This window comes from Leuciscus leuciscus (assembly GCF_965113295.1).
Source record: "Leuciscus leuciscus genome assembly, chromosome: 10".
In the NCBI taxonomy this organism is placed as follows: domain Eukaryota; kingdom Metazoa; phylum Chordata; class Actinopteri; order Cypriniformes; family Leuciscidae; genus Leuciscus; species Leuciscus leuciscus.
Window position 1 is genome coordinate 43,443,158 of NC_138734.1, and position 15,281 is coordinate 43,458,438.

General features: G+C 35.8%; 1 protein-coding gene and 2 long non-coding RNA genes across 6 annotated transcripts in view; all 3 read left to right on the forward strand.

Moving 5' to 3' along the window:
- Positions 1-2,914: 2,914 nt before the first annotated feature.
- On the forward strand, positions 2,915-4,703 carry LOC309507951. The gene is made up of 2 exons (XR_014209310.1): positions 2,915-3,706; positions 4,194-4,703. It is a non-coding gene; the product is annotated as an uncharacterized lncRNA (long non-coding RNA).
- A 1,583-nt stretch (positions 4,704-6,286) lies between these two features.
- Positions 6,287-8,291, forward strand: LOC309507945. The gene is made up of 3 exons (XR_014209302.1): positions 6,287-6,410; positions 6,774-7,085; positions 7,154-8,291. It is a non-coding gene; the product is annotated as an uncharacterized lncRNA (long non-coding RNA).
- A 4,888-nt stretch (positions 8,292-13,179) lies between these two features.
- The window catches only part of LOC309507917 (uncharacterized protein), an 87,619-nt gene continuing 85,517 nt past the window's right edge, over positions 13,180-15,281 (forward strand). For 2 of the 4 annotated variants that reach the window (XR_014209295.1, XR_014209296.1), the window contains exon 1: positions 13,181-13,697. The gene's annotated coding sequence lies outside the window, so the exon portion shown is untranslated. Of the gene's footprint in view, positions 13,698-15,281 lie in introns of all 4 variants that reach the window. The other 2 variants (XM_082182373.1, XR_014209297.1) reach the window with 2 other exon arrangements.

Consider the following 15,281-nt stretch of genomic DNA (forward strand, 5'->3'; position numbering starts at 1 on the left):
TGTGACCAACCAACACAATCTCATGAAAGTGCGTATCTAGCACGAATGATAATTCTCGTATAATTTATACGCCAAAACGAGTTTTAGCGTTCAAATGATACGCACTGCTTGCAAACCCCTTGGGTAGGATTAGGGGTGAGGAGGGCGTGCATATTACACGCCATAAAGTGCGTATCATATGCACGCGAAAACTGCGTACCATATTTACGCTAAAACTCGTTTTGGCGTATAAATGATACGAGATATTATCATTTGTGCTATAGATACGCACTTTCATGAGATCGGCTCGACCAACATATGACAGTAAAAGAGCACACACAAACCTTTTTCTAATATGGTATTCAAATTGTATTGGAATGGTAAAGAGTGTTGGGACGTAACAGGAGGGCCTCCACTCAAGGATACAATATGATGGACACGTCTAAGAGTTGCAATGTTCCACATATGGTTGAAATACCATCATTTGCCTAGAAAGATAACATTCTGGGAGTCAAGACTATAAAGGAGAAAGGATGCCCTCCCTTCACTGTCACACTGCAGCCACACTGTCTGACTGTACGACTGCTGGCCTTTTCTTGCAAGAAAATAAACCTCATCAAAGACTATTGGAAATGTTTGTCTCTTATTCAGTGATAGAATTTTGTTTGCCACCACACCTCCCTGAAGGCTCTCGAGGCGACGGTAAAGCGACTCAAATTTGGCCTTACTCGTAGCCCAGCCTCCCTCATAGTCATACCATTGATAAAGGTATGGTGGTGGCGCAATGGATAAGACACATGCCTTTGGTGTGAGAGACCCGGGTTCGAATCCACTGTGAGACACCAATGTGTCCCTGAGCAAGACACTTAACCCCTAGTTGCTCCAGAGGCGTGCGACCTCTGACATATATAGCAATTGTAAGTCGCTTTGTATAAAAGCGTCAGCTAAATGAATAAATGTAAATGTAAATAAAGACATGGGCAACTAGAGTGGCTTGAATTTCATCTGAGACTGCTTGTCTTCTTGTCCTTGCCCTTCCTCCTCCTCATTCTTATCCCTCTTCCTTCATGTCTTTCTGGATCCATTGTTCCAAAACTCAATAAACTGATTTGGGCCCTTTTATATATCTATTGAAGGTTCTGATTGATGTGTGTTAAATTTTGACTCTTAGTGTTTCCATCTGGATAATTGTGTCTAACTGAGCTGAAGCTGTGCTGACTTGAGTGAACAGTATTGAATGCTAGTGCTTTCTAAATGACAACATGGTCTAAGCAATTTGTGTGTAGAGTTTTGCAGTGACAGTTCAACAAATCTGACTCATGTGTCAAAACAGGGAATAGTGTTTATAGTTTAGTGAAATGGGTGTGCTTTTTGATAAATGGCATTATGGTTTTGAAATTTTAGTTCAAAGGCCTGGTTATAGTGTTTAAGCAATCGAGAAAAACTGTAATCCCAGTAATCCAAGATAAACACTTTAATAATAATGAGAATACACAAAGGAAGAAACTCTTACCACTATGACGATGAGAAACAACAAACGAATGAACTTTTATACAGAGAACTGAACTATACATGTGGGAATAATTAAATGTGGGAACAAAGAGAATTTAGTAACTATAGGAACGAACTGAACAAAAGGAAACACATGAACACAAACACAATGAAACATAACCTATCTCCAATATACATGTATTGTTCTGTGAGTTCATTGTAAAATAAAACCTAAACTGCTGCATTTTCAACCTTTACTCATCATTTATTTCACTGTGACACTGATTCACGATGGGTCACTGTATTTTATACTTGACCATTATTGAAAGCCACAATCTTTAATTACACATTACAAGTATTTTATTTAAGCTCAGACATTTTGATGAACTTTTATTTGTCAGTTTAAATACATACAAACTGCCTCAAAAGCTTGTGTCTGTTGCTTTAGTAAATACATACTTATATCAAATGATTTTGAGAATTGAATACATAAGTAGGCTATATGTGACCTAATGAAAGTAAAGGGAATGCATTGGAATGAATGTGGGGGTTTTATGCTAAAACTGCCTATTTGTCTTTGTGTTGTTTAAATGGCATGAACACAAATGTGATTCATCTTGTCCAGGGTTTGAAATTAACACCCGCCGAATTCAGGTAAAAATCAGCGGTGGCAGGAAACGCTGTCAAATCACAGGCCATTTTGGCGTGTTACTTATATATACTCACTTTGCTGGGGAAGTTCCTGTAAGACAAATCTGCGCAGATTAAGCGCAAATACTCAACTCGTGAGTCCTCATGATATATTAAATACAGCGCATGCGCAGAATCTGCTCATATCTGGCGTACTTGAACACACACGTCACTACACAACAAATAACGGCGCGCTTGTTCATTTGTGTTGAAGCAATAGCGAAGATTAAAAGGCATTTGGTTAACAGAAAATATATTATTTTCCTATATTTTTTACGTTCTTTGTACTGTATTGATCTGTCCAGCTAAAACACATTTTTGGTGAATAGGATCAGGATGAAAGAGGAAGGAAGGAGATGCTGGATGACAAAATATATAATATTTTATATTTATATTTATATTTGTATAAAGATAGATAGATAGATAGATAGATAGATAGATAGATAGATAGATAGATAGATAGATAGATAGATAGATAGATAAGCTGTGATTTAATCTGGTTTATTTATTTATTTATTTTTGGCTAGTAGAAGTTCTGAATGGCCAGTAACTTAAAAATTTAGTAGCCAAATTGGCCTTTTTAAAAAGTTCATTTCAAACTTGAAATTGAAATGTATAAAATGGATTTTGTCCATTTCCTCTTTCAATCAATCAATATCTGGGACTTTCAGACAAACTCAAAACAAATCCAGGATTCATTAACCCATTTAAACCCCATGCAGAATAAAGACTGAACAGTGAGAAACATGAAAAAGTTTAGATGGGTTTAGAATGTCTCGGGTTAACGTGTGTAAAAAGCCTATCCTATCCTCCTATAATTGTCCTATTGCAGTGCTTTGGATTACTGTAGATGACATGAATGTTTTTGGTTATCATTTTGTGGCAAATACAGTATTAAAACACCATGGTATTACATATGCACCATGGTTTCAGTTTCAGAATCATGTGGACAACCAGTCCAGACAGACACGTGTAGATCTGGGCAATGAATCAAATATGTGCTGGACTGAACAACAGTTTCTGTCGTCTTCTGTTCGGTTTGCGCAATCACTAGGGTTTATGTGAGCTGGTGAACAAGAGGTTTAAACAGGAGCTTCACAATCCTCACACACCAGCGCAGACTAGAGATGGCAAGAGAAATCAGAAACATGTATGACGGGATGACATTTGTAGAATACCCAGAAGAAAGTGCGGAACAAAGAAAGAAAAGGGAAAAAAAAGAAAAAAAAGAGATACAGAGAACAACAGTTGGAGCGACACCCAGATATTGTCTTCAAATGTTTTCAAGAGGAACGTCTGAGTTGTCTGGTCTTCAGATCCACGAATGAAGGCTTTTGGATGAGAATACTTCGAGAATTTTATCGAAACATCTCTGTTCAGTGGAATTACAAACATGAAGATAAAAAGTATATACTGAGTCTCTCTGGTGATGAAACTGAACTGAACAGATTCTGTGATGAGTTTCGGGAAAATCTGCATGTCGATGTAGAAGTGGGAGAGGAAGTTGATGTGATGAATGCAGGAATAGCAGATCTTCAACTAGAAGGTAAAGTTTGTAGACAAACTTTAAGTTGGCTTAAAAAAGCCTGGCCAGAAATTTTGAAACTTTGAAAGTTTAAAGTTTTAAAGTTCTAGCATGGTTTAACATAATTTACCATGTTTCTATATGGTTTACCACATTGCTATGATTTAGCATGTTTTAACATGACCATAGATGGATGGATGGATGGATGGATGGATGGATGGATGGATGGATGGATCATCAAGATTAGTTATAAAGAAAGAAAGACAGATAGATAGAAAGAAAGATTTGTTAGAAAGATTTGTTTGAAAGAAATTAGATTAGATAGTTAGATGGTTAGATTCACTTGATGGAGATTTACGAATTTACATCAATTCATAAGTGGTCCTTCCTTTAACTTCACATAATTTTGCTAATAATTTTGTTGATGATTCGTAAATATATCATATTATACGCTATGATTGTATGCATATAAATCATACATTATACATACAGTATATATGTGTCTCAGGTGCGCATTGAGGATGATATCGCTGTGACGGCTGACGGCGTGGAGCTTCTGACCTGCGTTCCTCGAACCGTGGAGGAGATTGAGGCGTTCATGGCCGAGGAAACTTCCAAACCCTTCAGTCCCATCAGCAGCCAGAAATTCTGAGATTATGATAATGATGATGATGATTATAATAAAGACACTCCTTTTCTTCAACATATCAGACTTTAAACTTTACGTAAATGAGCATCTTTGATATTTGATTCTATAAAGGGAAACACACAACATGTGACCGCTTCTGTATGACTTCACTTATGAAAATCAGTGTGAAAAATTAATAACCGGATCATTTATGCTTTCATGTAGCAGCCGTGCAACATTTTCAGAGTTTGATTCTTAATAAAAGCAGCTCTGAACTTTATTTAGCCTGACTTAAACTTTACTCAATTCATTTGTATTTTATCCTCTACACTTTTTGCAAGTTTGTAAGAAAATGCAATGCTTATTTTTAATAAATCTCAGCACACAGTTTTGGAGATTGTCTTTCCTCATTCCAGTAGATTAGCTGTACTTGTTTCCACACCTGTAAAGCAATAGTTTGAGGCTGTTACTGCACTAAGATTGCTGTTGAGTCTCCTGACTTCTCTTTAATGAACTTTACAGTAAATCAGCTGAAAGGGAGCTACTCTTCATGAGGGTATGAAACTCATCTGAATGTTGTTGTGCCGGTTTCCATCATTAATTGTGTTCATATCAACTTTATTTGTTTGTCTGCATCCAGAGAAATGAGTTGAAAATGTTGAAAGCTTTTTGATTTTTTTCTCTCTTCTAACTTGAAAGTTATCACAACGAAGGTGACAGATTTCCTGAAACAACAAACAATTTTTCTTACATCTTACAACAAATTATCTTTTTTTGTTTAGAAGTCGGTTTAAAGACATTTCCTATAAATTCTATTTATAAAAAAGAAATGCTCTTGCTTCATGTAGCCTCGCTTCAAGTGTGAACTCGTGAAATCAAACAAATGGCTGAAAAACTCATGGGAACAGGATGATTATTGCGCGCGGTCAAGATATTTTAACATGTTTTTTCTTTGTCTATATACTGTACAGTGGCATTACCACAGTACTCTTTGAAGTGCTTTGGATTATAGTTCACATGATAGATGAATATGATTATCATTCACTACTATAGTACTATTGTATTACCATAATCACTATGGTTTCAGTTTTAGAGTTAAGTGGCCAAACCATAGTGACATGTTGATCTGGAAACCGAATCAAATATGTGCTGGACTGAACAATAGTTGCTATCGTCTTCTGTTTGGCTTGTGCAATCACTGGGGTTTATAAGTGTGAGCTGGTGAATAAGAGGTTTAAACAGGAGCTTCACAATCCTCAAACACCAGCGCAGACTAGAGATGGCAGCACAACCTCTGGTCAGAAAAATTTACCTTAAGAGGGAACTTACATTGACTGATCAAGAACTAGAACAAATCAGAGAACATAGGCTGCACACAAATCCAGATGTTCTCTTCAAATTGTATTTGCCAAGAGGTCAACAAACAATGATGTATCTACACAGCCTGGTCTTCAGACCCACTGTAGATGTCAACTACTGGATAAGTTTGATTAGAGAGGGATATGGAAACCTCAGAGCTGATTCGACTCCAAGAGAAACACAGCCACCAAGATTTGAGATTACCATCGAGGGGACTTGGCAGAATTTGAGAGAATTTATGAGAGATTTTCCAGATAAACTGCATGAGATTAATACCATTGATGACACTGATGACGAAACTCAATCAGAACAGATGGCAGCACAACGTCTGGTCAGAAAAATGTACCTAAGGAGGGAACTTACATTGACTGATCAAGAACTAATACAAATCAGAGAAGATAATCTGCTCAACAATCCAGATGTTCTCTTCAAATTGTATGATCCAAGAAATGAACAAACAATGATGTATCTACACAGCCTGGTCTTCAGAGTCACTGCAGATGTCAACGACTGGATAAGATTGATTAGAGAGGCATATGGAAACCTCAGCCCTGATTGGATTCGAAAAGAAACACAGCCACCAAGATTTGAGATTACCATTGAGGGGACTTTCCAAGATTTTCCAGATAATCTGCATGATATTAATGACACTGATGATGACGATGATGATGAAGCGCTGCCAAATTTGCAAAATCTCCATATGTGAAAAGACACAAGAAGAGCAGCTATAACCATAAGGTACAAAAAATATTGTACAAATTATTCATAATGTCATGCATTAATCAGTTTTTCCAGACAGTGAGTTTAGTTGTTTGTTTGGTTTTTCTGTTTGCTGCTTCCATTTTAAGGAAGTCTTACTTATCACTGTGCTAAATAACCCAACTTTAGTCATGAATAAACAAAATGTAGGAAAAATATTGACTTTTTTTATATATATATATTCATGTTTATGTTCATGTAAGAGTTGTGATTAATCCTCTAATAACATTCATCATCTAATAATTCAAATATTCAGTTTTTCTGTATATTTCCATTAATGTTTACTCTATAATAATATGAGATCATGACTATAATTTTATTACTTTCATCTCTTCCACTCAGAGACCATGTTTTCATCAGGAGTCCATGAAGACCTCAAGATCTGACCAGATTTAAAGCAGACAAAATATGAATATCTTCTCTATCACTAAACCAACTTTCACACTTTATACTCTAGATTATATTTCTCTGGGTGTGTTTATAAAAAGTACATTTCTGTATTAGCTTGTATTTCTATATAATTTCTACATATAAATGCCTATATAAACCTTAAAGTCTTGATTACAAAAACAAATCTAACTATCTAACAAATATAATCCTGTGTGTGTGTGTGTGTGTGTGTGTGTGTGTGTGTGTGTGTGTGTGTGTGTGTGTGTGTGTGTGTGTGTGTGTGTGTGTGTGTGTGTGTGTGTGTGTGTGTGTGTGTGTGTTCACGTGTTTAGTTAAAAGATATTAGTAATAGCCTATTACTAAAATAACCTAAAATAAACCTGAAATTTTAGTATTGAGGACAGAATTCATTAAAAAAAACTGATCCCAACATGGTAGCATTTTACAATAAAGGTACATGAAAAATCATGTACCAGTACCTGAAATAATACTTACTTCAACATGAACTCATGATTAGTGAAGATATGAACTAATCATGAACAAATGAAGCGCCCTTAACTACGACTGGACTGGAGTCATATGGAATTCAGTTCCATTCACATTTATTTGTATAGCGCTTTACACAATACATATAGACATATACATATACAAATAACACAGTTAGCTAACAATGTAATTTGTAATTGATATGGAACTTAATAAGTAGCCAGTGTGGAGATGATAGAATTGGTGTAATATGTTCATATTTTCTTGACCCAGTAAGAACTCTAGCGGCGGCATTTTGGACTAACTGTCGCTTGTTTATTGAGGATGCAGGACAACCAGCTAGTAAAGCATTACAGTAATCTAGTCTAGAGGTCATGAAAGCATGAACTACCTTTCCTGCATCAGAAACTGAGTGAATGTTCCGGAGCTTAGCAATGTTACTGAGGTGGAAGAAGGCTGTTCTTGTAACATATGAAATATGATTTTCGAAAAAAAAGTTGCTGTCTAATATAACTCGCAGGTCTTTAACTGTAGAGGACGGATTATATTCTAAGAGATTCTGTGTACAGGTTTTTGGTTCAATATGTAATACGTCAGTCTTATCTGAATTTATTAGAAGAAATTACAGGTCATCCAATATTTTAAATCTTTAACCAGAGGTGGAAGGAACTAAATTACATTTACTTGCGTTACTGTAATTGAGTAGTTTGTGTGTGTGTGTGTGTGTGTGTGTGTGTGTGTGTGTGTGTGTGTGTGTGTGTGTGTGTGTGTGTGTGTGTGTGTGTGTGTGTGTGTGTGCTTCTACTTCTTTAAGTGGATTTTAAAATCTCTAATTTTACATTTAATAATTTTTTTTTTAAAGTAATATAAATGTTAAGATATTCTTTTGATTACCACTGTTTTTGATAATATATTTATTTGTATTAAATCATAAAAAGAAATGAATTATCTTAAACATTTTAATAAATTAATGATAAAAATAAGATGTTAATCTAATTCATAATCAATTATTGAAATTAGTTGATTAGATGTATTATTGATTTTTTAATAAACAAAACAAACAATTAGTTTCAAGTTTGTTATAATAAAGCATTTGTTCAACCAAAACACCTGTTTTCATTCATTTTCACTGTCATTCTGATAATAATAACCATAGTTTAATAATGCCGTTTCTTTATTTAATAATTGTTTAAGACCGTATACGTGATGTCGTGAAACCGTGATATTTTCTGAGACTGTTATTATGCCGTGAGAAACTTCAGAGTAACTTTTACTCTGAGTAAATTTTAAATGAGATACTTTTTACTTTTACTTGAGTAGATTTTTAGACCAGTAATTTTACTTGTACTTAAGTAAAATTTCATTGAAGTAATAGTACTTTTACTTGAGTAGAATATTTTATTACCCTTTCCATCTCTATCTTTAACACACTCTGTCAACTTAGATAATTTAGAGAATGAATCTGGTCGTGATGAAATATATAACTGAGTATCATCGGCATAACAGTGGAAACTAGTTCCATGTTTTCTTATAATATTTCCAAGTGGCAGCATTTATATTAAAAATAGCAGAGGGCCTAACACAGATCCTTGAGGCACTCCATAATTTACTGACATTATCTCAGATTTTTCCCCATTTAAGTAGACAAAATGGTAACTGTCTGATATATACAATCTAAACCACCTTAATGTCTTTTGTCCTTGAATACCAGTGTAATTTTGTAGTCGATCTAAGAGTATTTTATGATCTATATAGTGTCGAACGCAGCACTAAGATCAAGTAAAACTATTGAGATAAAGCCTTGGTCAGAAGCTAGAAGAAAGTCATTAGTAATTTTAACAAGCGCAGTTTCTTTGCTATGATGGGACCTGAATCCAGACTGAAATTTTTCATATCATATCATTATTTCATATCATATCATTATATTATGACATGGTCAAGAAAGGGATAAAATTAGATTGTAACAGTTGCGCAGTCTCTTTTACTCTCTGGCTCTTTCTCTCTCCTCTTCTCTATCCTTTGACGATGAGAAACGACAAAGGAATGAACAAAACAGGAAGTACTTATACACAGATACATGTGGGATTAATTAAATGTGGGTTCAAAGAGAAATGACAAATAAACCAGGAACATGAACACAAACACAATAAAACATATAACATAACAGTTTCAGAGTTATGTGGACAAACGAACCATGAGACACGTGTTGACCCAGAAAAAGAATAAGAAGGACTACTGAAGATATAATGTGAAACATTTAATTGAATAGCATACGAATAATAATAAATAAATAAATAATCATATAAAGGTCAAGAAATCCAGAAAAAATGTTTAACAAAATTACAAAAATAAGGATAAATTATGTTTGACAGGGAACGCATCTCAAGGTCGCATGTTGCAGTTGGAGCAGTCATCACCGAACAACAGGCACATAAAATATTAAGCTAATTAAAGTTAGAAAAGTTCAGTGAGTGATTTTCTTTTTCTTTTGTTCTCTGATCAACATTAATGGTAGCAGCGAGTATATGCTGTCAGTGCACTGATTCAATAGACATAGGCTTAGGCTACTGTTTTTCTTTCTCAACCATTTAAAGAAAGAAAGGTTGGTGGTTCAATCCCCGGTTCCACTTGACCAAGTGTCGAGGTGTCCATGAGCAAGACGACGAGCTGGCTGGCGCCTTGCATGGCTGACACCGCCGTCGGTGTATGAATGAGTGAGTGAATGGGTGAATGTGAGGCAATGTGTAAAGCGCTTTGGTGGCCATAGGTCTGTGAAAGCGCTATATAAATGCAGTCCATTTACCATTTACCATTTACCATTTAAGACAGGACTGTTTACGGGGATATTTGAACTTGAAAAAAGGTTGAATTTCCGTGGTTGAAACAACAATCCTTTTAATGTTTATTCATGTTTATTTGATGCTATAAATTACCTAGAAGGATAATTCACGAGTTCACACTTACAAATAAGTCAGATAGAATAAAAGCGTATTTGGCGTGCTGTCCGAGGAGAGGGCTCCGGGCTCGGTATTCGGCCCGAACCCAGAGAACTCCCCCCGTATTCCTGGCTGTAAAAGAATGAGCCAAGAGTGAGGAGTCGGGGTGGTGGAGGGATGCTGAAAAACTGTCAAGGAATGTTAGGTGAGCGCTTCTTGTCATGCTGATTAGAGTAGACGTAATTGTTTGATGACAAGTAGATTGGATTGATTATCTGAACGTGCTCCTCCCGAACTTTGTTTATAAAACATCATTTATGAGATATAATTGTGTATGTCAAGTCAAGTCAAGTCAAGTTTATTTGTATAGCGCTTTTCACAATACAGATTGTATCAAAGCAGCTTCACAGTATTAAATTAAAATAATACAATAAAGTTTGTTTCAAGAGGAATTTATTGATTGATAAAATTAAATTAAATATCCCCAAAATATCCCCAACTGAGCAAGCCAAAGGCAACAGTGGCAAGGAACCGAAAAACTTCATCAAGTGACCTAATGGTGTCCTAAAACTCCATCAGGTGACCTAATGGAGAAAAAAAACCTTGGGAGAACCCAGGCTCAGTCGGGGGCCAGTTCTCCTCTGGCATTTATGAGCTAGAGGCCGGATTGTAGTTTGAACTGTAGGATTATATGAATGCCTGGCTGAAGAGATGCGACTTTAATCTAGTTTTAAACTGGGAGAGCGAGTCTGAGCAACGAACAGTATCAGGAAGACTATTCCAGAGTTTTGGAGCCAAATGTGAGAATGCTCTCCCTCCTTTGGTGGATCTGGATATCCTAGGTATGACCAAAAGCCTTGAATTTAGTGATCTTAAAGAGCGCGATGGATTATAGGGTGATAAAAGATCCGTTAAATAGACTGGAGCTAAGCCGTTTAGGGCTTTATAAGTCAGTAGCAATACCTTATAATTAATACGGAACTTTATAGGTAACCAATGCAGTGATGATAAAATCGGTGTTATATGATCATATTTTCTTGATCTAGTAAGAACTCTAGCGGCGGCATTTTGGACTAACTGTAGCTTGTTTATTGAGGATGCAGGACAACCAGCTAGTAAAGCATTACAGTAATCCAGTCTCGAGGTCATGAATGCATGAACTAACTTTTCTGCATCAGAAACTGATAGCATATTACGTAGCTTAGCAATGTTTCTAAGGTGGAAAAAGGCTGTTTTTGTAACATATGAAATATGATTTTCAAAAGACAGGTTGCAATCGAGTATAACACCCAGGTCTTTTACTGTAGAGGATAAAGTAACAGGACATCCTATGATGTTAAAGTTGTATTGTGCGAGGTTTTGTGGGCGGTTTTTTGAACCGATAAGTATTACCTCTGTCTTGTCTGGATTTAATAAAAGAAAATTACGGGTCATCCAATCTTTTATATCTTTAACACACTCTGTCAATTTGGAAAATTTTGCGTTTTCATCCGGCCGTGATGAAATATATATTTGAGTGTCATCAGCATAACAATGGAAACTAATTCCATGTTTCCTTATAATATTTCCAAGTGGCATCATATATATTGAAAATAACAGAGGGCCTAATACAGATCCCTGCGGCACTCCATAGTTTACTGGAGTTATGATCGATTTTTCTCCATTTAAATAGACAAAATGGTAGCGGTCAGATAGGTATGATTTGAACCAGCTTAGTGCTTGTCCTTGAACACCAGTATAATTTTGTAGTCGATCTAAGAGTAATGTATGATCTATAGTATCGAACGCAGCACTAAGATCAAGTAAAACTAGTATTGAGATACAGCCTTGGTCAGAAGCTAAAAGTAAATCATTTGTGATTTTAACGAGCGCAGTATGTGTCCGTGCTCTATATGAGAGGCGGCTCTTTTCGTGCTTTGTGAGTGCGCAGCACAGAAAACAGCGGGCATGCAGACGTGCTCTCTCGCGTCTTGCGCTTGAAGAACACTGTAAAAAATGATTTTTTGGTGAAGTAAATACTACTGAAAAAAAACAATGTCATTTACATGAAAAAGTTAGTTCAGGCAAGAATTTAAAAAACGAAGTAAATTCCATATCAGTACTTAATTCAAGCGAGTAGAAATGAAAGCGTAAATATCTACTCAATAAAATTAAGTAAAAATTACTCAACTTTTCTGATACTGGGGTTCCCATCATGCACTGGACCTTGAATAATTAATGAGGTTCATTTTTCACTGTTTTCCAGCTGTATTTACACTGTTTTATCATTGCTTTTGTTGTCAGGATTAGTAACTTGCCATTTTGTGACATTTCGAGTAAATTTTCTGCTCAAAATGACACAATCAAACACAAAAATGATCCATCAAATGTTACCGTCACTGTGTATTGTCTACCAAGTATTGAGGTCTTTGCATTCATATGAGTCTCAACATCTGACATGATGTAGTATAAGTTACTTAGATAATCTAAGCAAAGCACATACTATAAATGACTGGTATAATTCAATATTATTGTTTGAGTGAAATGTAATGCAAAGGAAATTTCAACCAAATCGATATTAATCAACCTTTTACTAGCCAAGTTAAAATTACTTATTATCTTTGTTACTTTCACTTAACTAGGTTAAGTAAAGTTTACTTAATTCCATATTCCAAGTAAATTTAACTTAAAGATTTCTAATTAAAGCTACTGATAAATATGTTTAGGTTTTTACTTGGCAAACTTTGTAAATTTACTAGCATTTTCTGAGTGAAAAAACTTAGCAAGCTTTTTTCAAGTAAATCCTACTCCAAATTTTTTTCAGTGAATGCTATCAAGAAGAACACCTTTCCTGTCCAGTGACGCAAGATCGGCGGCGTTTGAGGGGCCCCTAATTGGCACGGGGGCCTGGGGCGGCCGCACCCAAGCACCCACGCTATCTCCACTATACTGGTTTATAAGGATGAGCTGGTAAACAAGAGGTTTAAAACAGGAGCTTCACAATCCTCAAACACCAGCGCAGACTAGAAATGGCAGAACGACCTCTGGTCAGAAACATGTACGGGACGCGGGATGTTTCAGGCTTGAGTATCCCTGAACGGAAACTAATTAGAGAAGCTGAGCTGGATGCAAATCCTGATGTTCTCTTCAAAGTGTATAGTCCAGTTTATCCACCTGATTATGAAAAGCTATGTGCTCTGGTCTTCAGACCCACTGCGGATCCCATCAGGTGGATGACATTGCTCAACAGATATAACAACATCACGACTCAGTGGACTCACAGACAATTTACACCACTACCCCGAAATGTGATTAAAATCTCGCGTCGAGGGGATGAAATCAACACAATCTGTGTCGAGTTTCCAAAACATTTGGAGGAGATAAATAACCCTGCCAACGACATTGAAGATCTGGGAGCAAGACTACAACGACTCAAAGTAAACCAGGAATAAACACGGGCTACTGAAGATATAAGGTAAAACATTTAATAAAATCACATTCTATCAATGCAGAAAAAAATATACAAATGCTTCAAAATATCATAATTAAAAAATTGATTTAAAAAATTATGATATCAGACAAATGTGAGTTGTTTGGCTTCTCTGTTTGTAGCTTCCATCTTAAAACATTCTTTAAAAGTCATCTACACATTGTGCATAACTTTACAGTTTTTCTCAATCAATTTGGTACATTTCTCCAAACTCAGGTAACAGCTCTCAAAACAGTTAACACAGCAAACTAAACACACGCTTATGTTGGCGAAACAGTTAAGTATTCACTGCACAATGAAACACAGCATTTTATTCTAGTAATGCATTTATTAAAATTCATTATTACAGTTTTTTACGATTGTTTACACACAAAAATAAAAATTTCCACACAATTTGCAAAATTCTACTCCAAGGAGCAAAACACCTCCACAGATTTGCACAACATTACACACAATGTCTGCTTCACCCTTTTTGCAAAACATTACACACAGTGATTTGTAAAACTCTACACACATTTTCACACCTTAGACACAGATAAGGATTGTGAGGTTACTTCCTTGTCATTACAAAGCACCGGATTGCCAATGACCACACTAATGAATGAATTGGATAAACACAACCACCAGGTGTGGAAGCACACATGTGCTAATTTGAAAACGTGTGCTATAAAAGGTAGCAGGTGAATTCACCTGTCTTCAACGAAGATGGAAGGAGCTAGAAGAAAAAGAAGAGTGAGAATGAGAGGGGGAGCTCAAAGAGGAGATGAAGGAGGTAGAGGAAGAGGAGAAGGAGGTAGAGGAAGAGGCCTAGGTAGAGGAAGAGGTAGGGAAGGACTTATGCCATTGAAGACATAGCCTGTGATGTGGATGAAATCTTATGGCCTGATCCAGCCAGACGGAGAGATGATGAATAGTTACAGTATTCTTGTTGCTTTTACAGTAGTTTTTCTTCAGAGTCGAAGTGTATGTACTTCATGCAGTAATTTTTATTTGTCTACATATTTTATTTTGTTTCATTGATTTCATTGTTGGTTGATTACTGTAACTGATTATGGTAAGAAATACTGTGTAAGTATTGAAATAAATACTTGAAATATTCAGTCACAGCATCAGTGTTGTGCAGTGCTTTGTAAGTTTATAGTAGGCCTATTTGTGTACATTCTCCCTATATCTCAAACTAATCATGAAGAATGTTGTGGGTATGTCACTATTTTTTTTTTGTCATCTAAATTATCCCTTACATAACAATGTCTGGCCAAAAATCTAGCACATGCTATTTCCTAAAATTAGTTTTTTTACAAATGTGTTTTATATTTATCACAGCTGTGTGTAACTGGCTGCAATAGTGTCTGATCATTGAGGACTGTGTTGGTCAAATGAAAACTAATAGCATTTTCACAAATATGTGTTTATGTTTTGACTGAAGTGTGTCATTTTGCAAACAATCTAGGAATTATGCAAATTGAGTGTGGTGTTTGGATAATTGTTATTCTGTTTTGAAAAAAAGAACCCGATTTTCAAAATTGCGTGTAAACAATTGAAAAAAACTGTAACATCAAAACTAAATGT